The following is a 24,867-nucleotide window of genomic DNA, read 5'->3' as shown; positions in this document are numbered from 1 at the left end:
TTTAATCCTTTCAGAGCCATCTGAGGCATAGGTGTTATTATTACTACTTTATAGATGAAGAAACCAAGGCTTAGGAAGTTAAGTAGTTAACTGAAGGTCACACAGCCAGAGAGTGACAGGAGCAGGATGCAAACATAGGTGTATTTTTCCTGATTCCAAATTCTGTTCTCCTTCCTAAGGCATCTTAGTTACCATTGGAGCCATTTTACAGATAAGAGAACCAATAATTAATTTCTTCTATCCTTTGACAGGTAAGAAAACTGCACCTCAGAGTAATTAAGCATGTTCCCAAAGTCACATAATTACTTAATGCCACAGAATTCAAACCTACTTTTTCACAACAGATTTACCACCAGATCACAAGTATCACAACTAAATCTAAGCCAAAATGGGAAAGAAAACGATTCATATCAATATTGTTGTCACCAGACACATAGATTAGAGCAAGTCTACCACCACTGGCCATCTGGTCTACAAATGTGGTGGGATCAACAAAAGAGCCAAAGAAAAAATTTGAGAATGAGGCTACTGATATGAGAAAGGACTCCTTCAAGTATGCCTGGGTATTGGGCAAACTGAAAGCTGAACATGGGCTTGGTATCACCACTGATATTCCCCTGTAGAAATTCAAGACCAGCAAGTAGTATCATTGATGTCTCAGGACACAGAGACTACCCAAAACATGCCTATAGGCACACCCTAGGCTGACTGTGCTGCGCTGACTGCTGCTGCTGCTGGCATTGGTGAAGTTGAAGCAGGGATCTCCAAGAATGGGCAGACCTGTGAGCATGCACTTCTGGCTTACAGACTGTGGGTGAGACAACTAATTGTTGGTGTTAAAATGGGTTCCACTGAGCCACCCGGCAGCCAGAAGAGATAAAAGGAAATCATTAAGAAAGTCAGCACCTACATTAAGAAAATTGGCTACAACTCCAACACAGTGGCACTTGTGCCAGTTTCTGGTTGGAATGGTGACAACATGCTGCAGCCAAGTACAAACATGCTTTGACTCAAAGGATGGAAAGTCACTCATAAAGATGGCAATCAATGCCAGTGAAACCACGATGCTTGAAGCTCTGGATTGCATCCTGCCACCAAGTCTTCCAACTGACAAACCCTTGCGTCTGCTCCTCCAGGGTGTCTACAAAATTGGCGGTATTGGCACTGTCCCTGTGGAGACTGGTGTTCTCAAACCCAGCATAATGGTCACCTTTGCTGTAGTCACCATTACAACTGAAGTCAAGTCTGTTGAAATGCATCCTAAAGCTTTGAGTGAAGCTCTATCTTGGGACAAGGTGGGTCTCAATGTCAAGAACATGTCTGTCAGAGATGTTTGTTGTGGGGTTTCCCTGGTGGCACAGTGGTTGAGAGTCTGCCTGCCGATGCAGGGGTCACGGGTTCGTGCCCTGGTCCGGGAAGATGCCACATGCCGCGGAGCGGCTGGGCCCATGAGCCATGGCCGCTGGGCCTGAGCGTCCGGAGCCTGTGCTCCACAACGGGAGAGGCCAAAACAGTGAGAGGCCCGCGTACCACAAAAAAAAAAAGATGTTTGTTGTGGCACTGTGGCTGATGACAGCAAAAATGACCCACCAGGGACTTCCCTGGTGGCACAGTGGTTAAGAATCTGCCTGCCAATGCAGGGGACATGGGTTCAATCCCTGGTCCTGGAAGATCCCACATGCTGTGGAGCAACTAAGCCCATGTGCCGCAACTACTGAGCCCACATGCCACAACTGCTGAAGCCCATGTGCCTAGAGCCCGTACTCCGCAACAAGAGAAGCCACAACAATGAGAAGCCCGCGCCCGCAACGAAGAGTAGCCTCCACTCTCCGCAACTAGAGAAAGCCTGCACGCAATGACCAAGACCCAGCGCAGCCAAAAATAAATAAATAAATGATCTACCAATGGAAACAGATGGCTTCACAGCTCAGGTGATTATGCTGTACCATCCAGGCCAAATCAGTGCTGGCTATGCACTTGTGCAGGATTGTCAAATAGCTAATGTTGCTTGCAAGTTTGCTGGGCTGAAGAGGAAGGTTGACTGCTATTCTGTGAAGAAGCTGGAAGATGGTTCCCAATTCTGTAAAGCTGGTGATGCTGGCATGGTTCATTTGGTTGCTGGAAAGCCCATGTATTTTGAGAGCTTTTCTGACAATCCTCCTCAGGGTCATTTTGCTGTTTGTGACATGAGACAGACGTGTCTTGGGTGTCGTCAAAGCAGTGGATGACCCAGAAAGTTCAGAAGGCTAAGTGAATAATATCCCTAATACCTGACACCCCAGTTTTAATCAGTTGTTGAAGAACATTATCAGGATTGTTTGTTTCTGTTGGCCATTTAAGTTTAACAGTAAAAGATTGGTTAATGATAATGCATTGTAAAACTTTCAGAAAAAAAAGGAAAATATGTTGTGGACCATTTGTTTTTGTGTGTGTATGGCAGTTTTAAGTTATAAGTTTTAAAAATCAGTAATTTTTAATAGAAACAATTTGACTAAAAATCTGTCACAGAATTTTGAGACCCATTAAAATAAAGTTTAATGAGAAACCTGTGTCCTCTTTTGGTCAAGACTGTAAATTCCTATAGTATGACTTAGGTAAAAGATTTAAGTAAGCATTTCCTATCAGCTATTTTTGGTGTTTTATAAGGAACCTAAATGCCCATTGACAGATGAATGGATAAAGAAGATGTGGTATATATATATATATATATATATATATATATATATATATATATATATATATATATATACACACAATGGAATATTACTCAGCCATTAAAAAGAATGAAATATTAACATTTGCAGCAACATGGCTGGACCTAGAAGTTATCATACTAAGTGAAGTCAGTCTGACAAAGACCAATATCATATGATATCACTTATATGTGGAATCTTAAAAAATGATACAAATGAACTTATTTACAAAACAAGAATAGACTCACACACATAGAAAACAAAGTTATGGTTACCAAAGTGGAAGGGGGAGGGGGAGGGATAAATTAGGGGTTTGGAATTAACAGATACACACTACAATAGATAAAATAGATAAACAACAAGGATTTACTGTATAAGACTGGAAACTGTATTCGATATCTTACAATAACCTATAATGGAAAAGAATCTGAAAAAGAATAGATATATGTATGCATACATATAACTGAAACATTTTGCTGTACACCTGAAACAATTGCAACATTGTAAATCAACTATACTTCAACTTAAAAAAAGGCCAAATTCTGCAATATTAATGTCCATGTGCTGCACACAAAATTTTGTGTAGTCACATAAACAGTGAGTAAATTTTTTGGTATAATCTCAAATTTTAGTTTCGCGGTTATTGGAATGTGCATTCTCAGATTTACAAATTTTGAAGTAGTTTAAAGAATCTAAAGTGTAAGGCTTAAATAGTAATAACTGCCCTGCTAGAGTTCATTATATCTAGATTCTAGGAAAAATAAAGGTGCTGGGAGTTGAAGAAAAAAAAAAAATTCAAACCCAGGACTTCTAATTTCTTCTCCAGGACTCTTTGCATTTTACAGGTAATTGTAACATTCTACTAAGTCCAGTGTTTATCATTTTGTAATGTCATTTGTAACCTTTGTAGAGCATTTATTACTTAATTTAGATGACATCCAGGGTCAAATTGACTCTTAAAATCTAGACAAGACTGGTCTCCAGCATACCTCATGTTGAAAGTCCAAATCCCTGTCCAAGATTTCTGTGCATTCCTGGGGGGCTTATGTTCTCATAACTGTCTCCTGCTTCAGCTGACTTCTTGTTCTCCACTTGGTATCTTGCAACTTGCTCATTACTGCATGGGTTTTTTAGCTACCTTTCTTAGTTTCACATACACACACACACAAATAAAATTATGCACACAAAGCCTTTGTGTAGCAGATGTTACAAAACGTTTAGAGAAATTAAGAAATAGATGGGGTTTGCACTGCCGACCCATCACAACTGGAATTAATAGTCATTCTGTTCTAGAGAGTCTTTTGGCTGATTTTCTATGTTGCTCAGCCATTCTCTCTCCTTTCTGTCCCCTCCTACCACCATCATTTTTTCTTTTTAATGCAAAGTAATTCTACCCTCCATTTGTTCTGCCCCACACTCTGAATCCTACGGTGGGCCTATTTTTTCATACCCAAATGCTCCAAGGTATTGTCTTCTTTTAAGACCACTTATTCCCAAAAGAAATTGTACTATCAACTATTAAGAAAACAATAGGATTTTTTAAACCATCCATGAACTATACCACATGATCTAAGGGGCACATAGGGAAGAATATCTGCTCTTAAAGAGTAGCTAGGGGCTTCCTTGGTGGCGCAGTGGTTGAGAGTCTGCCTGCCAATGCAGGGGACACGGGTTCGTGCCCTGGTCCGGGAGGATCCCACATGCCACGGAGCGGCTGGGCCTGTGAGCCATGGCCACTGGGCCTGCGCGTACGGAGCCTGTGCTCCGCAACGGGAGAGGCCGCAACAGTGAGAGGCCCGCGTACCGCAAAAAAAAAAAAAAGAGTAGCTAACCTAATAGGAAAATAGATACACATAACTCAGAGTTCCCTTGGGCCTCACCAGCCTGTGAAAACAACGAGGTCACATGATATTTAACAGTTCAGTCTCCACAACATGCCCACATCCCCCCCGACACCCCCAGCCCCATGTCCTGACAGATATGAGGAAGGCCAATATAACATAAATTCAGCTAATACAACTATGGAGACTAAATAACGTAAAATTAGAGCGGGGAAAGACATCTGAAGGCTGAAGAGAGTTACTAAGATGACCATGGGTGAAATGGTCCACCTGAGGTTTAAGTCAGCTATTTCATTTTCTGAGCTTGAGTCACCAGGGTTCAATGGTAACAGCCTCTAAAGGTCTGTTTGTTTAATCTATTTTAGTTTTATTCTCCCCCAACAAAAAAATCTGGGGTTATCTGGGGTTTCCATTGCTGACCAAATGGAAAGTATTAACAGTCAAAGCAACTGACAATGGAAATCTGTTACATGTTACAGATCTTCATGTTACAATGTTTCTGTTACAAGCAATGAGAAAAACCAGTAAAGTCAGTGAAAAGGCAATCTTGCAAAACAAGTTTTAAATAATGCAGCTACCACAGGTCCTCCATTCCTGAAGTTTTTTATTCATAAAATTCTAGCAATATCATTTGGTGGCAAAACTTGAACTGAATAGACATGAGACTGTTTGTAGTCATTTTTCATCCCAATTCATAGGAGTAGTCCTGTGTTTCCTGAAGAAACATGCAAGTGCTTGATTACAGGGTGCTCCTCCAGCCACACTAAGGGACGTATGTAAGATGTGGAATGCATAATCTACCTTTCCAAAGTCTAAGACATGCTGAATTCCAGTACCCACGTGACCCCAAGGGTTGCAGATAAAGGGTTGTACACTATGTGTTGACATCTGCTAGAGGAAACTGAGAGCAAAGTGAAGGGAAGTAATGGCAAATGGGGGAAGCTGGTATGGCTCCAGGGGCCCAATTTTCAGAAGGCCTGGTTAAACATGCGGTCTGTCAAAGGCAGAGAATACTAGATAGAGTACTGTTGTAGACATCTGGAGTCGTACAGAGGCTGTGGTGAGTGAGAATATTTGGGAAACCCGAACAAGTCCTCCAGCCAAAGTCAGACTTGCCTATGGGGACCTGTGGCCCAGCTACTCATCACCACCTACAAAGCAGGGTGTTGAGGGCAGGACAGTAAGATCACAAACATTCTAGTGGAAGTTTCTAATCTCCTCCTTTTTATTTTAAGAAATCTGATCATTTAAGTTTGGGGTTTATTTCAACGCTCATTTAATTTTCAGAAAAGGGATTATTTTAAAAAGAAAAAAAGAGAGAATAGAAAAATAAAGACTTACTTACTAAAATAGGTCTTAAACTTGGCAGCACATCAGAATCACTTGGGAAGATTTTTAAACTACTGATCCCTGAACCCATCCCAGACACACTGATAAGGATGTCCTGAAGTGCTTCCAACGCACATGAAATTTTCAAAGTGACCCAAGGTAATCTTGATGTGTAGACAAGGTTGAGAACTACTGCCTTAGGAATTTTTTTTTTAATTTTTAAAAAGAGAAAGACTTTTCCCCTATTTCTGTACAAGGAATGAAAGTGCCAAAGGTCCAGAAAAGCCCAAACAGGGTGGCGAGTACACTTTGCAGTTCTTGTTTAATCACATGTACTAACCACACAAAGGAAGTTTCATTTCTGCAAAACCTATCCGTTTCTCTTTCATACTTATTGTTTGCAATCCTAGACGTATAAAACAATTTTCAGCCAATGACTTCATCTTCCCCAACCTTGAGGCCATGGATGTGTCCAACATTTATGTACCATCAAGGATTAAGGGAAGATCTGCTATATGTCAGAAGGAAAAACAGCTTCCCAGAAATTCCCTTTTGTGTTGGATGGAATGTAGCAGAATCAGTGTCTTGACAGGTACCTAACTTCTTTTCTTTCTTCTGATGGCGTATGTGCATAACACACTCTACATTCTTTATATGTATTCTTAAGCAATCTGGCTTTCTCTCCTTTTTCTCTGAATTACCTCAAAATGAAGAAAATGTTGCAAGTTAGTCTCTCTCTTATCTGCTTTAAAATATGGCTCCAGAATGCTTTCTCTTTGACTGTATCCTGTGTATCCCCATGACTGTTTGGTTTATTTGTGATAGCTGACAATTCCTCCTCTTCATCTGCTGCTTTGTGGAAATGATCAAGCCAAACAGGATTCATATTCTTCATGTGTTAGCCAACCAAACATATTTTCCAAGCTATTATTTATTTTTCTCTTTCCATTTGGACTTTTTCTCCCTTCTCCTCCTTCAAGTCTCTTCCTCAGAGGTTCTGCCTTTATCCTCAATTCAAATTGGGTAACCTGTTACTGTTTCTCAGAACATCATATGCTTCACTTTTCATAGCACTCATCACAATTTAATTAAATGTTTATCTCTATACTTATTTATTTAATGTCTATTTTCTTACTAGATGATAGAATATTTGAGGTCAGGAACCAAGTTTGTTTTGTAGTTTAGTCTGTTGTTTAGTTGTTTAGTTTGTCATTTGGTTTGATTTGATTTTTGTTTTTATCCTTTGTTTCCCGTGTGTGTCTGGGTGTGTGTTTGGGGATTTTCCTGGGTGGGTTTTTGTTCGTTTGTTTGTTTGGTTTTTGGAGGGGAGGGTCCTTTCTTTTTTTTTTTTTTTACATCAGTGCCTAACACTGTGTCACATCAGTGCCTAACACTAACACAGAGTGGATGATAAATAAATACTAATTGAATCAATGGATTAAAAGCCCCAAAGATCCAAGTAACCTGGGGTATTGGATATGTTCATCAGAAGGTCACTGGAGACTTTATGAAAAGTTGTCAGTTAAAGCAGAGATAACTGGAAACCAGAAAGCAGTAGACTAAAGATGGGCTGGGAGCCCAGAGAAAGGAGGTATAGTACACCCACCTTTGCATAGCAAGACTTGCAATTGTCATGTAAAAACAAGTGTCCAAAATGTAAGACTTTAACCAGTGAGTCACACCTAACCTAATAAATGAACATTTATTTCAGAGTTGCACATTCCATTTTTATATAATTGTGATTCAGAACAAATACCTTGATGATGCTTTATTTGCTATGGCAAGTGCTTAACTGCAGCTTGTTTTGTTGGCATCTATTTAAATGTCAGTAAAACTCTCTCCCACAGATATTAAATTTTATAATTAATCATTCATGAAGCCTTCTTTAATCAACTTTTCCATAAGTATTTCAAATTCTTGTCAGGCCCATTCATTTCCCCTATGATGATCTAAGAATTGGTTTTAGGCGATAAATTGACTATGTTCTCCTAAAGCACATTTTTCTTAAGAGTTTGAAAACATTCATCTTTATTCACCTAAGTTATCATGCAGTGGGGCCTGAGCTACAGTAAACACAACATAATGAGTAGCATCTGTTAACCCAATGGCAAGTGATATCAAGCATTTTCAAGTTTCTTGCATTTTTATGATAAGTAATATAATTTGACCCATATATTCAGTGAATTAGTCAACTAACATGTGCAAGTGCCAACCATAAGTCATATCCGGGAAAAGAATTATATACACACTATGATATGTAATATGAAAAGATATATAACACTATGCTTGTCCTCATGGAGTTTATAGTCCAAGTGGAAAGACAGACATGCAAGCAAGTAGGAGCAGTAAAGAGTTAAGCAGCTATTATGGAGGCAAGTATAACTGATAGAGGAAAAGATTGGAGTCTGGGATAATAGGAGTGTCAGAATGGCTTCCTGACCTGAGCTGTATCTTGAAAACTGAGTAAATAAGGGGGTTGGAGTGAGAGGATAATGGGGAGAAAGGACAGTCCAGACTTGAAAAAGTGGATCAAAGACCCAGGAACGTGAAACAGCATGACATCTTGGACATGCTGGTCATTAGGCGTCTTGCAGGTCACTGGGCACAGAGTGGGGTTCAGTAAGAAATGAGATGGGAGAGGCAAGGAGAGACCAGGTTTTGTGGTGTTTTGTGTGCTGTGCTGAGCAGTTTGGATTATATTCTCTTGGCAATGTGGCATCTCTGGAATGTTTCAAGTAGGGAATGACTTGGTGAGACAGGTGTTTGAGGAGCTCACTTTGGCAGCTGTTTAGAGATTGAATTAGAAAGTTTGAGGTCTGGAGGCATTTTATTAATTCATTCAAACATTTTAAAAGTACTTTTTAAGTACCAGATACTGTCTACCTCTAGGAATATGGGAATGAACCAAAGAGACAAGATCTCTGGTCTCACAGAGCATCCTAGCAGAGGCAGATAGATAATTACTAAACAAGTAAAGAGACAAACAAGAAAAACAGAAGATAACGTTAAGCACTGTGCAAAAATGAAAATAGGGTGACATAAGAGAGACTGGCCAATGGCTACTTGAAATTGCATGGAAAGAAAGACCTCTCTGAGCAGAATCTGAATGACAAGAAAAATCTGTCATTCTATGATTGGGCAGTAAGTATTCCAGGCTAAGGGACAGCTGGTGCTAAGAAGATAAAAGTTTAGCCAGCTCAAGAAATGGAAACAAGGCCAGTGAACAGTGTTAAAATGGTGAGGGGTAAGCAGTTAAGTTTAATAGGTAGACCCAGACTAGAATTCAAAGGCCATGTGACCTGAGGCAACATATTTGGGTTTTATTTTAAGTGCCATAGGAAGTCACTGCATGGTTTTAGGCAGGCAAGTGACATGGTCTGGTGTATATTTTTAGATGATCATGGGCTTCTTTGTGGAAGGTGGACAGGAGCAGAAGTAGAAAGAAGTTGGCAAGCTATTGCAGTCGTCCTCATGAAAGGGATCAGGTGGAATAGGGTGATGGCAGTAGAGATGGAGAGAAGCAGAGGGAACTGGGACGTGTGTGTAGAGTTAAAAAGGACTTTTTAGTGGTAGATTAAACATGGGGAACAAGAGGAAAACTGGAATCAAAGAACACTGCTGAATGTTTGGCATGTGCAATGTGTGGTTGTTGGAAATATTTGTTGAGAAAGGAGCAGATTGGAGAGAGGAAAATAGGAATTTCTATGGGACCATGTTAAATGTGAGATAACTATTGAATCCAAGAGGAGATGTCAAGTTGGCAAATGGGTGTACATGTCTGGAGCTCCAAGGAGAGGTCAGAGCTGTAGATAAAGATTTGAAAGTCACCCCTGTGTAGTGTTTCGAAAGCCCTGGGACTGGGTGGGACACCAAGGAGATGGTGTAATGGGAGGAGAGGAGGATACCCAAAAACCAGCTCTGGATGCTGAGAAGAAGATGTAAATATGGTTTTAAAAAGATACTGTGGCAGCACAGAAGCCAAGAAAATAATGAATGGCTTTAGAATATGATTATAAGTTTAAAAAAAAAGTATGATATCATTATAATAGGCAGAGCTTCTTTTGCAGCTACTTAGCTTGTCCATGTCTCTCTTATTCCGCTCTGAATATGTAGTGCTGTAGGAGTGTCTGACACAGAGTAGTAATAAAATAAATCTTGCAAGGGACCTGGGTTGGAGTTTATATAGATGTGGGAAACTTCAAAATTGAGGTCATGAGAGTGGGTGAGTGAGACTACCCAAGATGGGTGTAGAATGGGATAAAAGCCAAGGGCAGAAAGAACCCAACAAATAATAACATTTAGAGAATGTTTAGCAGTGGAACATTTAGCAACACTTAACAGTGGAAACAAAGAAGGAGCATTCAGTAAGACAGGAGTGGAGCCAGGAGAGTGTTATTACTGTGGTTGGGGGGTGGGGATTGGCGGGGGAGGAGTGGGAATGTGAAAAGCTACCAAAAAATAGAGTCTGCTAGCAGACTTTGGAGAAAAGTAAACAAAGAGGACCTTGGTTTTAGTGGGTGAGGAAGAGGTAAGAAAGCCAGGAAAGTAAGTTTGAACTATTACTTCAGGATATGGGAGTTATTGCTTAATGAGTATAGAATTTCAGTTTTGCCAGATGAAAAGACTTCTGTGAATATACTTAACACTACTGAGCTGTACATTCAAAAATTGTTAAGATGGTAAGTTTTATGTTATGTGTGTTTTACCACAATGTAAAAAAAGAATTTTTTTTCAAACCTAGATGAACAGTAAAAGTAGAACAATCACGAGATTGATGAAAAGAGACCATCTTCCTCTGAAGCTGGAGAAAAGGAGGTGAACCTGATGCTGATGAGGAGTTAGGAGACATCAGCACAGAAAACAAAGAGAAGAGTGTACATTAACCTGACTTTTCTAAAATATAAGGTGTGGTTGTCAGTGAGAATGGGAGGGCAGGCAGGAGTGACTCCCACCTCAGTGATCCTTGACGTCTGAGGAAGATAGCTTAGTGAGATCATTTCACAGAGGAACCAAACCTTGTTTTTGCTGTTCCTGTCCTGCTAGACAGTTTTTCCCCAAAGTGTATTACTTATTATTATAGTCAGTCAATGAGATTAATACACAGATAAATACAAAATCTTGTATTTGAGTGTATTCGGATATATATCAAACTTAGCATCCACATTATTTCTTTTGTTCTGGTTGTACAGAAGCAATAAGATCATGACTTCCACAGACCAGTAGTTTTGAAAATGTATTTATTTGTTGACAGCTCACCTTGCAATCTTAGGAAAGTCTAAAATTAAACAAATCTAGAGGCTTAAAAGAGGAATAGTGGTAATTTTTATTTTAAATATGAATTACAATATCTAAGAGTTGCTTGCATTTATTTCATAATGTCAGAAAAGAAGCACTCATGATATACTAAAAACACCAAAAATACCTACAGTGAAATATCACAGCACAATTTTACTCTTTCCCACCTGATTATTAATGCCAGCGAGAGTAGAAACAGAGCAGATGTGCCTGAACCTTGCCTGGCATTTAATTTATCCCAGTGCACATGTGCAGGAATATTTTATTTGCTTGCAAAATTTTATTTGTATCTATATAGACAGGCTTGAATTTTTAAAAGAGCAGTGTATAGGTACAACTTTTTATTGTGGAAATGTTTATAAGCAAATTTTTGTTTTATTCATAAATATTTCAGTATGTATTTCTAAAAGCTAGGAACTTATTTTTTTAAACATAACAATACCATGATCACATCTTAAAAAGTTAATAACTCCTTAATATCATCAAATGTCTACTCATCATTTCAACTTCCCAATATATTTCCCAGTCATTCAAATAAGGACCCCAATAAGCTCCATATATTGCAGTTAGTTGATGCATCCTCTAAGTCTCTTTCAATCTATAGCTTCCCTTTTCATCTTTCATTTTTTCCCCAGCCTCTTCCTTTTATATTGAAATTGAATAATAAATGGGACAGGAACTATGCTAGACACTTAATGGATATCATCATATTTATTTATCACCAGAACCCTTTACAAGTAGATATTATAATTATCTAGATACAAGATCAGGAAATGAAGGCTTAGAAAAATGAATACACTAGCAGTGACAGAGTTTACATCTGCAGACCTCCTTGACTCCAAAGCCCATGTTCTTTCTATCGATGGCCTCCCAAGTCACCATGTACTTGGGTCTCCAAAGCTCAAGACGACCTCTGTTTTCTTTTGAAATGCTATCCAAGCAAATTTGAGCCCAGGCATCCCAGAAATCTGGGTTTCTGTAATGAATGAAGGAATGAGTATCAAACCTTCTAACCACTTAGATATTTCCAATTAATTCCCACAAAATCAACAGAAATTACTGAAATATCAGCTGAGCAATCATCCCCCCATCCCCAACTCCTGGTATCAGCTTTTAGCCTTTCAGAGGTCAGAAGGAGATGAAGAAGTTGTTGAGAGTGACCGGAGAGTACCATAAGGAGAGAGAGATTCAAAATGGCATCTGTCATACTTGCCTCCTTGACCTCAAGCTTTGCAGAGTTGGTAACTACCGAATGATGACTCTAAACATAATGAAAGTCAGGCAGACTCCGTTTTTCTTAAAAAAAAAAAAACAGTGCCTTAAAACCTTGTAATAAAACAAGTTTAAAGCAGTTTCAGTCTCTCAGAGAGGTAATATTTTGATCAGGGATTGCATTCTTGACCAAAAAACCATCTCAAAAAAAAAAAAAAAAACAATTAAGACATATCCAACAATATGTTAAAAAAAAAACCCTACAATTTTTGCAATTATTTAAAATAATAAAATAATATTCCAAGTGCTATAAATGAACATAAATTTACCTTGTATATTGATGTTTAAAGCAGTCCCAATTTACTATAATTGCACATAGAGCTTACAAATGATATGATCCTACTGAATCTCCATATTTACTATTGTTACACTTGTATTCAGTCTCCCAGACTTGGGTCTATCATTTTCATGTTACTTTTTCGGATATATGGTGAATGCCAACTTTATGCCTAAGTAAAAGTTTATTTTATTCCTGTAGTCATTCAATACACATTTAATGAGCCAATCTTAGGTGACAGGTCCAGTGTTAGATGCTAGATACTAGAGAGCTAATGACTAATAAGACAAGGTTACTGTCAGTAAGTAGCTCAGCCCCATAGAGAACCGACATGTAAAGGAACAAAGATGATATAATGCAATGAGAACTGGGTGTATAAAGTGCTACAAGGATGCATGAAAGGGAATAGCTAATGCTGCCCAGAGTCTAGGAGGTTTTCACAGAGGAGAGCATCTATGAACTGACTGTTGAAGGATGACAATGATGATGGTGAAAATCGTGGTTCTGGTGGTGGTAGTTCTGGTGGTGCAGGTTGTGGTGATAGCAGCTATCGTTACTGAGCACTAACTAAAGGCTTATAACTGTGCCATGTTTATATAATATCTCACTAAACCTTCACACTAGTCCATCGAGATCAGCTTTACCCACATTTTACAAAGGAAATAGCTGAGATCTAGGAAGTTAAGAATTGTACCTAATCACACAAGAGATAGGTGAAATCAAAACACCTACCAAAACTTTTGGTTAAACCAACCCCTCCGGTTGCAACAATAGCTTCTTATGCTAATACTCTCGGCCTCTCTGCCCAGGAGTTTGTCAGGTGGGCGAGTAGAGGAAGGACATCCCAGGCAGAGGGGTGGGTGTCTACAAAAGCTTTGAAGTGAGGGGCAGCAGTCCACACTCACAGAAAGCAGGTCCTGGTAGAGAGTAGAAAATGATTACAGTCTCTGCTAGAAGTTTTTCACTAAACATTCAAAAAAAGATCATTTGAGTAAAAGTGTTGAGAGTGGAACTGGAGTGGATGAGCAATAGAGTTTATTTACAGTGAAGCTGAAAACTTAATATATTACTTTTCCATCTTCTCAACTGCAAGCTACTTTCAGGCAGAAATTGACAACCAGGTTATATAGTTTATTAATTACATGATGTATTTATTCATTTGACAAATATTTCTTAGATGCCTCTATATCTAGGCAGACACTGTGCTGGGCACTGCAGAGAAGGAGGTAAAGAAGACACAAAGCCTCCTCAACAAGGGCATCACCTGGAGGAGGAGGCTGGCATCTCGGCAAGCAGACAGCAAGCACGAGGGACCCGTGTGACCATGTCCTCACTTCCCTCAAATGATTCTCGGTTGGGCAAAGTGGTGTTGCTGCCCACAGTGACTTCAGCTGGATGCACAAAATGCACCATGGTTTGAATTTAGAAGCTCCTAAATTAAGAATTAGATTCACAGAGAGATTGAATAATCAGAATAACAGCAGACAAGAGCCAGTGGGAGATGATTTTTCAGAATCTAATAGTCTTTGTCTTTCATGAAGCCTCAGACAGTTGTACTATCATGCCACAGTTGGAATACTTCAACTTTATGTCCACCAGGAATCTACTTCTGCATGATATTACAGATAATACTGAAAAAGAAATGTTTGTTTTGGAAAAGGAAAAAGAGAATTAAACCTTGTAATTATTTGTGTTTAAAGGTTTCCAATGTTTAATTTTCTTAAGGCAAAAGCTACCTGACAGGGTCTTGATTTCTAAGTGGAATAACTAGAGGATTAAACAATTGTTAACAATGTAATATTTAGTTAAAGTAGATTAATAGATAATGTGATAGAAAAAATAGAAAATGAATGAACATCAAGGATACTAAAAGGCAGATAACCACAGTGAAGATCAGGGGACAGCTGGCCTAACGCTCTATAGTGGTGCTTTAAATGGAAGATAGAAACTGTGGTCTCTCCCAGTGAAACACCATGCGCATATTCAGAGGCAAGATTAATATATATGAAGGTGGAGGACGTGAGCAACGTGCTATGAGAAATGGAACCAAATATTCCCTAGGTCTTAAAATTCAGTGATTGCCCCCTCCTAGCCACCTCCTTCTGTCTGAAGTCATGGTAAATGGCATTCTCAGAGTGCATGCTGTGAAGTTCCGAGTATCAAGTGGGTCTGCATTGATGTAAACATAAGTCTAAGAATGGAGGTTCCTCTCCATAGAGGTTCATAAGAACACATGACTCTTACAAAGATTTGACAATGTGGACTTAGCAGGGGAAAAAAAGAAGAGTGGGGAATTAGAGTACATCTCTGTGGTTTAGAGCTTATGCTTTGATTCACATTTGTAATTAAACAGCCTTTGACCCATTCAAATGCATCACTCCAGGAAAGTCCCCTTCTCTGTCCTGTATCATCATTTTCTCCTTGTCTATTTGTTGGATCATTTCCAACACATGTAAACATGTTTTTTCTTTTTCATCTTATAAAAATGTCCTCTCTGGACTGTACTTCCCCCTTCAGCTGCTGCCCATTTCTCTGTTCTCCTTTTCAGCAAAACTTCTTGAAAGATTTGACTATTCACTACTCACTATTTATTCCTCCAATTTTGTTACCACACTCTAATTAGGCTTTTCCACCACTACTCCCCAAAAGCTCATTAATGAACTCCATGTTGCTGAATCCAACGGTCAATGCTCAGTCATCTCTCTTGGCATTATCAGCAACATCTGATACAATTGACAGCATTCAATTTCTTGGAAATACTTCCTTCACTTGGAATCCATGGACACACATTGGCTGCCTCCCTTACTGGTTTATCCTCTTCTCCAAGCCCAGTGCTTGGTTCTTGAACCTCTCTCTTTTCTCCACACTCTCACTTGAGACCTCGTGGCGTTAAATACCATCTCTATGTTAATGACTGCCAGATTTATACTTCCATGCTGGACCTCTCCTCTGAAACCTTTTCTTATCCATCCAACCATCTACTCAGCAACTCTATTTGGATGTCTAAAAAATATCTCAAAATTAATATGTCCCAAACCAAACTCATGATCTCCTTGCCACCATCAAATTTGGATCACCCATAATCTTTCCCATCTCAGTAAATAGCATCCATCCTTCCACTTGTTCAAGCCCAAAATCTCAGAATTTGTGTCTAATTTCCTTAAAGTAAGAGTTTTTTTTTTCTTTTCCCAAGAGAGGTCCTACTAAAATGTCACAGATCCCTTTGAAGAAGGACCCAGTGCCACAAGTACCACAAATCTTCCTTTCAGTCTTCCCCAAAGGGAATGTGGTAATTTACCAGGGTGACTGTGCACCATGGAAATGGAAATACCCAAACTTTTCTGGGATTACTGAAGACTGGCTCTGAGTTGACACTCATTCCTAAGAACCCAAAATGCTACTGTGGCCTACAAGACCAAATGGGGACCTATGGAAGTCAGGTGATAAATGTAATTTTGGCCTAAGTCTTTCATGGACCCAGTGGATGCAGAGACCCACTCTGTGATTATTTCCCTAGTGGCTTAAGGTCCAGTTGGAATTGACATTCTTAGGAACTGTCAGAATCCCCACAAGAAGGGCAGAATAATGATGGTTAAGATTATAGACTCTGGAGCTAGCCTGCCTGGGTTCAAATCCGATATATGTCACTAGCTGTGTGGCCTTGGGCAAATTACTTTATTAACTCCTTTGTGCTTCTGTTTCCTAATCTTAAAAATGAGATAATAATATCCCTTAAGGGTGGTATGAGGATTAAATGAGTTAGTATTTGTCAAATGCCTATACATAGTAAGTGCTACATAAATGTTGCTTAAATAAATAAATTCCTTAATCCCTTTCTTTACTTCACACTGCCCTTCAAATCAGTCAGGAACTCCTTTTGGCTTTACCTGCAAGTCATATTTTAAGTCTGACTGTTTTACACTACACTCCCTCCTCCCAGCCCCCACTGCCACCACCACAGAGCCAGCCACAGCCAACTCTTACTGGATTATTGCAGTAACCTCTTAACTGATCAGGCCCTCCATTACCTCCCTAACCCCATCTCTTAATAGTCTCCATATTCATCCTACTGCACTCCCCCCACACCAGCTGCTCCCCAAGGACTCCAGACTTGCTCTCACTTTAGTGCCTTTGCACTGGCTGTCTCCTTGGCCTCGGATGCTCTCGCTCTGGTTATCCTCATGTGTCAACACTCTGACGTTTTTCGCAAATGTCAACTTCCTAATAAAGCCCACACTGATCATTCCTATTTAAACATTATTATGCCCCCATACATATTCCCAATACATCCATACACACTCCTTATCCTGCTCTATTTTAATAGCACTCATCACTTCCTAAAATGTACAGAATTTACTGTATTTACTAGATCCCACAGAAGATCCTGAAAAGGTCTCAGGTGATTGAAGATCCACTAGATAGAAGGCACATGAATCCCCGAGTCACTTAGAGCAGAGTTGTCCAGGAGAACCTCCTGAGCAGCAACATACGCACTGAACTTTCCATGAGCAAGGCTGACTGCTTGCCAGGAGGTCCATCACCAGTTCGATGGAGCACAGATTACTGCCTCTACCTGGCCTTGCCATCATTCAAGAGCCTGCTTAACTGCCCAACTAATATCCCAGGGGTGAATGGAGACATGCATAGGAAAAAGAAAATAACAATAGCACCTACAGCACCCAGCAACCAGAGAGAGGAGAACAAGCAGAATGCCTAAAACTGGCAGCTCCTTATATACCAGAAATGCTGGAGAAGAAAAATGATAGCTTTAATTTTTGCATGAGATTTAAAAAATGCTAATAACAATGGTGCTCAAAGAAATTCGCTTCTAATATATGAAGAGGAAAAAAAAAACAGACTCTGGAATTCAAAGAGTTTTTTCTTGTTTTGTTTTCTTTTTTAACTTTACAAATTCCACAGATGGAATAGAAGGAGCTTCTATTTTCTGTTGGGGATTGAATTTGGACCTGTATGATCAAGCAAAACATATCTCAACACAGAAAGTAAAAACACAAAGAGATGGAAATCATAAGAGAAATGTTTAAAAAGGGCTTGGAGGACAGATGCATAGACCCAACATGTGAATAATGAAATTTCCAAGGGAGGGAAAGGGAACAGATGTAGGAATGCATTAATTAAGGAAATAACAGAAGAAATTTTCCCTTTTTTGAAGAAAGACTCAAGTCTACAAATTTAAAGTGTTCATTGAGTTCCAGGCATAATTGATGAGGAAAAAAATTTTTAAAAACCCAGTTGGGCATATCCAGGCAGAATTCCTAAATTCAAGCATAAAGAAAATGTATAGGCTGTCACACATAAAAACTGTATTACATACAAAGGAAAGGGCCAACACAAATAGGACTGAGGCACTAGACAGAAGAATTACCCCCATAGAGCACTGAGGGAGGAGGATGCCAACCCCAAATCCTATCCCCACTGAGAAAGCCAGCTGTCAGGGTGAGAGAGGGAGTGGCAAATATGCGGGAATCCAGGACTTACATCACCCACATATTCCATCTAAGGTAATGCTTCAGGAAGCACGCCAAGACAACAAGATAATCAAAACAAAGTCCCTAGTAGGGCACAAAGAGGTGAGGAAATAGCATGAACGTAAGTCTCTGTCTCTCTGCATATGTGTGTGTGTGTACAGTTTTCCACTTAGATATACTTAATTTTCCACTTAAACCTAAATTGAAAATGGTAGGATGTCTGGGAATTTGTAATATAAGTGCTAAACAATGATCATATAAAGAGAAGAAACAATTTACAGAGGAAAACCTAAAAAAGTCTAAAAGTATTAAATAATCTCATAAATCCTTGGGAAGGGAGGAAGGAGCAAGTAGAGAAGGGAAGTGGAAGTTTTCTTAAGGTTTCACCTGAGAAACAAGTAGGGAAATGAAAACATTTTAAAGGTGAAAGAGGACAGAGAGAAAATAAAACACTTCCATGGAGAGATATGATCGGTACCTTATTTTCATATTGATAGCAGAGAAAGAAGTGGTTCAATAGAAATAAACAAAATGGGAGAGTAAAATACCTAGAAGAGTGGGGAAATGTGATAGAACCTCTAAATTTAATAAGGAAAAGATAGACAATTAATAGTACTTTGATCAACCCACCAAAACTAAGGGGTGGGGGAAGGAAAAACAACATAATATAAATAATATGCATGAGGTAAAATGAAAGAAATAAAATCAAAAATATCTGTTTTCAGTTAAATGTGAACGGATTGGATTCATCTTTCAAAGACAAAGACTGTCAGATTGGATTTTTTAAAAAGTAGATGTGTCTATTTTCAAAACACACTGGAAACAGAAGGTTTTTTTAATGTTGGAAAGAAAGAAGTAGGCAAACAGTTATCAGGAAAATACATTTTTTTTAGAAAAGGAAAGGAGGAAAAGCAGCATACAATTATAATTAGCAAAGCAGCATTTAAGATTAAAAGCATTAATCAGGGCAAGAGGAAGGTTATAAAACATAAAGGCACCATTTATTAAAAGGATGTAACAGTCACAAATCTGTAGGTACCAAATATCTAAAAAGCTAAATATATGAGGCAAACACCACTAGAAATCTTCTTTAAAAATGATACATAAACCTTAACTTTATACTAGGTTATTTTAATAATTACTTTTATTATATCACTTTTATATTTTTGTTCCTGTGTTTAGTGTAGGTGGCCATGTTTATGCTTTGGTAGATCCCCTCAGGTGCAGTTATTCTTAGAGGAAGGGTGCCTTCCTCTAAGGTATTAAGTTTACTTATAAAGATTCCAACAAGGGTCTTGTTTTGAAAGCTGGTGATCCCCTTACCACACTGTACACTCTCCCTTAGGCCAAAGTGAACCCAGCAAGAAGCATCACAGGGCCCACCAGGCAGAGAGCAGAATGGAGGGCCCCTGGGGCCCCTCTGAGGATATGTTCCATCCCTACTGGTGCAGCACGGCCTCAGGCCATCCTTCCACCCTGGTCCTCCACCAGGACCATCTGAGCCTCACACTGCATCCTCACCCCTAATGCGTTACCCCAGTGGGGTAAAAGGGGTGGGTGTCCTGAAGGGAGACCAGAGTCCTCTCTGTCCTCTGCTAGCCACTCCCTAGATTCAATCCTGGCACTTGGTAAACATTCATCCCTCTTCAATTTCAACAACGAAAGAGTTTTGAGTACACAGTATGTATAAGACCCTGTTCTGGGCTTCTTTATTTAGGGCACTTTTTCCCCCAAGATTTCCCTCAGGTCTGGTGAGTGAGCCAGAGTTCTAGGACTCATGTGGCTTCCAAATGCTCCACATTTTGGGCTTGTCTGGCAATGGTCCATAGGCAGTTCTGACCCATGACTTAATTTCCATCAGGCTGAGGAAAAATTATTGTATTAAGATTAATACAGGGACTTCCCTGGTGGCACAGCGGTTAAGAATCCTCCTGTCAATGCAGAGGACACAGGTTCGATCCCTGGTTCGGGAAGATCCCACATGCCGCGGAGCAACTAAGCCCATGCACCACAAATACTGAGCCTGTGCTCTAGAGCCCATGAACCACAACTACTGAAGTGCCTAGAGCCCGTGCTCCACAACAAGAGAAGCCACTGCAATGAGAATCCCCTGCCCTGCAACAAAGAGTAGCCCCCACTCGCTGCAACTAGAGAAAGCCCATGCACAGCAATGAAGACCCAATGCAGCCAAAAATAAATTAATTAATTAATCTTAAAAAAGATTAATACAATAAAGTGCGTTTTTAGTGAAGCTAAATCTATTCCATTTATACAATAAAGTGAGTTTTTAGTGAAGCTAAATCTATTCCATTTAGACAATTTTTCTTTATCCTGATACTATGTCCTTCCTCTTTATAGCTTAAAGTAGTCTTTCTCTTATGAAATGATAGCAGATGGCAGAGTTCTTTTTAATATTCTTACTTGAAAAATAAAACGTTGACGACCCTATGAACCCCCCCCCACAAATAATTTAATGTATGATGAATGTAAGATGTATAACTCTGTGAATTCAAATGTGTGGGGACCTCTGTTCTCTATGGCTTCCCCTCTGTACTTTGTGTGGGTGTGGGTGTGTGGCCACACTGCAGGGCATGCGGGATCTTAGTTCCCCAAACAGGGATCGACCCCGTGCCCTTTGCAGTGGAAGCACAGAGTCTTAACCACAGGACCTCCAGGGAAGCCTCCCCACCCCCATACTACTAAGAACTATCCATGCTGAAAGTATACATTTCTGCCATCACCTCTCACTCTGCAAATACATCTTGACCAGCAATGGAAATGGTCCAGTCATTCAAGGAACCAGATTTCACCCGGAGGGATGGGGGCTACATAATACAGAATCCAGTCCTGGGAGGCTGGAAGAACACACTGCGTTGCCAAGCATTGCTGAGCCTGATGGATCTGTCCCCACGTTGCCAACTGATGTCATAAGTTTGGTCCCCCACATATTCTACTGGGTAAACTCATCATAATCCAATGTCATTCTAAAAGAAAAATTCTCAGATACACTCATAGCAATCATCACAAATATGACAAAGTTGCCCTGAATCTGTCTTTAAAATTCAAAAGAATAAACAGTGAAAATTGAAGGTCATAATTTTACCGATCAAACCAAAGACAGAGAAGTGTTGTCTTCATTTACATCATGCTCTTACCTTCCAAACTTTCAAAATGATTCCTGATGTTCTCTCCATCATTCAGTGATTAAAATTTTAGGAAGTTTACTTTCAACCCAGGTTGAATTTGGCAGTTTGGCTCATTTGACATGGTGCTTCACTTCTTTCCTGCACAGGAGACAGCATAGTATAGGGAACTTTGGTCTGTCTGACAGCAAGTATCTGATTTTTAATCTTGACTGAAAATTTTTTATTAGCTATATTACTTTCAGCAAGCTTTTAACATCTCTAAGCCTCAGTTTCATCATTTGTAAAATGGGTATTATAAGACAAACAGCATAGTTGTAATACAGTTGGTATAAAGTATTCAAGAAATGCTAGTAGTATTTTTTAATATAATTAGACCCAAATTTTACTTTCAAATAAACTTACACAAGATACCTTTTTTTCTGTTTGTATTATTTTTCAAAAAGCAACTGGGAGGAAGAGTTTAAATTTACTTCTCAAGTTCGTAAACAATTGCACAGATGAACCTGGAGTGAAAAGGGTCTTGGGCCAAATGTTTTGCCTGCTCGTAATGCCACATATCCACAAATAAGAACTACAAGTGGTCTCAGCTTTAATTTCACACCACTGTCTCTTTAACCAAGCAGCGTCCTCAGAACTGTGCTTCAGTGCTGAATCATTACTGACTCAGAGGTTTATAAATACTGCTACATGAATCACTTGGACTTTTCTTTAGTGGTCCCCTACTTCCCTCTCAAAGATTCAATTAAACCTGACCCCGCAAAGGGAGTGATATCTGACTTCCCACATTAGTGGGGCTGGTAAGTCTCTATGACGTACATGATACATTTATAAGAAGGAACATTCTAAAATTAAGCTTAATGTATTCTCATTCAATTCACTAAATAACTGATGTAACTTGAAGACAGTAAGCTACCTTCATCAGTTTTCTGTAACAGCTTACTAAATGTCAGAAAGAAATAGAAATGTTCTAAACTAGGACCCCACTCCTAATTCCTTACAAAATAAGTTAGAATGCATACATTTTATAGAAAAAAGCTTTAAAATGATGTAAATATAATAACATTCAAAATCTAAATTTCATTTGGTAGGAATGGTTAAGAGATAACACTCAGAAAGACAGCTAAGGTGCCGTGTTGAAAGCAGCTGAAATGTTACTGCCGGTACATGAAATCATTTCAGTAAGGAATTTACTTCAGAAATAGGGGCGAAGAATTATAGAATAATGCACAAGTCAACACTGTTAGAGCTAACACATCATCTACGCTAACAATGATGTACAGCAGCAAAGATAATCCAAAAATCTTTTATATTTGCTTTTGTATTATATCAATAGATATATCTTCCCAATTGTATTTCAGATTTGTTTCCCTTTTTGGATATTAATTACCTGATGGATGGGGGAACATACCCAATAGCAATGTCAAGGGCACAGGGAAGCCAGGGAGATAAAATTTTGCCAGAGATCATCTACAAAACAAATTGTGTCTGTAAATGAGTAGGAGGTGTGGCCTGGAACCCTGAGAGTATGGAGGGGAGTGAGGCCAAGCACTTTATTGATGGTTCTGCCATCCATCAGCCCCAACAAGTGGCCCAGGGAGAAGCGTGGTTGCAAACATGCCTACTCACTGCAATCTCTCTCCTTTCCCTCAGGCACACAACTAACCTCTTCAGAGCTATCATGGTTAGAGCATTGTGGAGGACCAGCCTCCTGAGAAAGGACCACCTGAGTCCTGGATGAGAGCCTCCTGGGTCTCTTTGGGGCCAGAGAAATCCTGAAAATACACATCACCCATATATGTTTTGAGACATGCTTTAGATGTTTATTTTTAGAAGCCCTGCAACTACTTGAAAAATTGAATGTATTGCAGAATAGAGTTATGGCCAATGGTGGCAGAGTCTACATGAAGTCTCTGCTTCATGGTCTTCTGGGAAAAACCCTTCAACTGTTGGCTATACTGTTCAGTATAACTGTGTAGCTCATTGTGTTTTTGAACATGTTGGTGGTGCTGTCATGTATTCTGGACTATCAATGGAGCCTACAATTCAAAATTCAGATGTTAAAATATTTGCAAATTTGCAGAGAATCTTAATTGACATTTTTATGACATCCAAAAAGGTGACACTGTGATTGCAAAAAGCCCAAGTGATCCAAAATCAAATTTTTGTAAAAGAGTAATTGGTTTGAAAGGAGACAAAATCCCCAGCAATAGTCCATCAGGTTTCTTTAAAAGCTATAATTATGTGCCAATAGATCATGTTTGGTTAGAAGGTGGTAATCTACACAATTCTACAGATTGCAAGTACTTTGAACCTATTCCATGTAGACTAATAAGAGGATGTGTCTTCTTTAAGATTTGGCCTCTGAGTGATTTGGATTTCTACCTGAAGGCCGTAATGGACACAAATTTTACAATGATTAGCAAGCATTTATTCTTTGACTTGCTTATTGTCTCCTGTTCAAGTGAATTTATTATTGTCACTGAAATCATATACTTACCAATAAAATACTATTCAAAAAAATAAAAACCAATTACTCCCAAATTGGGGGGGGGGGCAAGTCTAAAGAAAGCTAATATAAATCAATTGAAAATGAATGCGCTAAGCCACATGCTGAGAAGAATTTGAAAATAAATCTTTCTTATTCTTAAGAAGGAGATGAACTGCAGTTTATGTAAAAATTCTTCTTAATCTTTTAAATTCTAGGGAAGGTAACAGTGGAACAACTAGTTTCAAATCTCTTCCCAGACACAGAAAAAATCATAAAAGTAAAATATAGGAAACAATTCCTCAGTACTGAAAGTAAGGCATGTTGTCAACAAAGGAAGATTATCTGACCTATAAGGTAAAAGGATAAACAGGATCAGAAGATCTCACTAAAAAACAATTCAGTTTTCCCTGGAAGTACAGGGTTACAGGAAGAGAGTAAAGCAAATCTTGACAAGTTTCACCAGCAATCCCTAATAATGAGGGATGAGGGCAAGAGGTGAGTGCAGCAATGGATGGATCTGTGGATTCAGAGGCTGGGGCAGGTGGGAAAAGCAAGCCCTGGGTACAGCAGAAAACTGCAGCAACTCAGCTTGCTGCGCCTGGGTTCTCGATAGCAGAGTGGACGCATTTTGACCTGGAGAAATATTTCCTGAAATGGGGAAGGAGGCAGGACCCTCAATCTCACTCTGACAGAGCAGGAAGGATGGTGGAGAAAGATGAAGGTCACTCCTTGTGAAGGCACATTTGTACGGGCTCTAACTGCAGCATATATGGAGCAGGGAGGCCCATGAAGCTCGCTCCAAGCTTTCTCTCGTCCAAAATTTTACGTTCTTGGCCATTTCCTCCCGATACATTAAAATGCATTCCCAAATTACAATAGAAATAATTGGGAACATTGTAGAGGGACAGCCCTCCAAAATGACAAGTCACTCTCCCAGTCTGGAGGGTAAAATCTCTGGGGAAGATCCTAGAGAAAGTTATACCCACCTTGTGTACTTGGAGTTAGTGGTCGGGCTAAACAAAATGCCAAATGTAAAA

The 24,867-nt window shown here is 39.4% G+C and overlaps 2 pseudogenes; both read left to right on the top strand.

Moving 5' to 3' along the window:
- The first annotated feature begins 388 nt into the window (after positions 1–388).
- On the top strand, positions 389–2,250 carry LOC113606975 (elongation factor 1-alpha 1-like; annotated as a pseudogene).
- A 20,969-nt stretch (positions 2,251–23,219) lies between these two features.
- LOC113606973 (mitochondrial inner membrane protease subunit 1 pseudogene) lies at positions 23,220–23,762 on the top strand (annotated as a pseudogene).
- The last annotated feature ends 1,105 nt before the right edge of the window (positions 23,763–24,867 follow it).

Source organism: Aethalodelphis obliquidens, unplaced genomic scaffold (assembly GCF_003676395.1).
Source record: "Aethalodelphis obliquidens isolate GAN/ISIS:26980383/991018 unplaced genomic scaffold, ASM367639v1 scaffold46, whole genome shotgun sequence".
NCBI lineage: Eukaryota > Metazoa > Chordata > Mammalia > Artiodactyla > Delphinidae > Aethalodelphis > Aethalodelphis obliquidens.
This window is presented reverse-complemented; position numbering and strand designations above follow the sequence as displayed.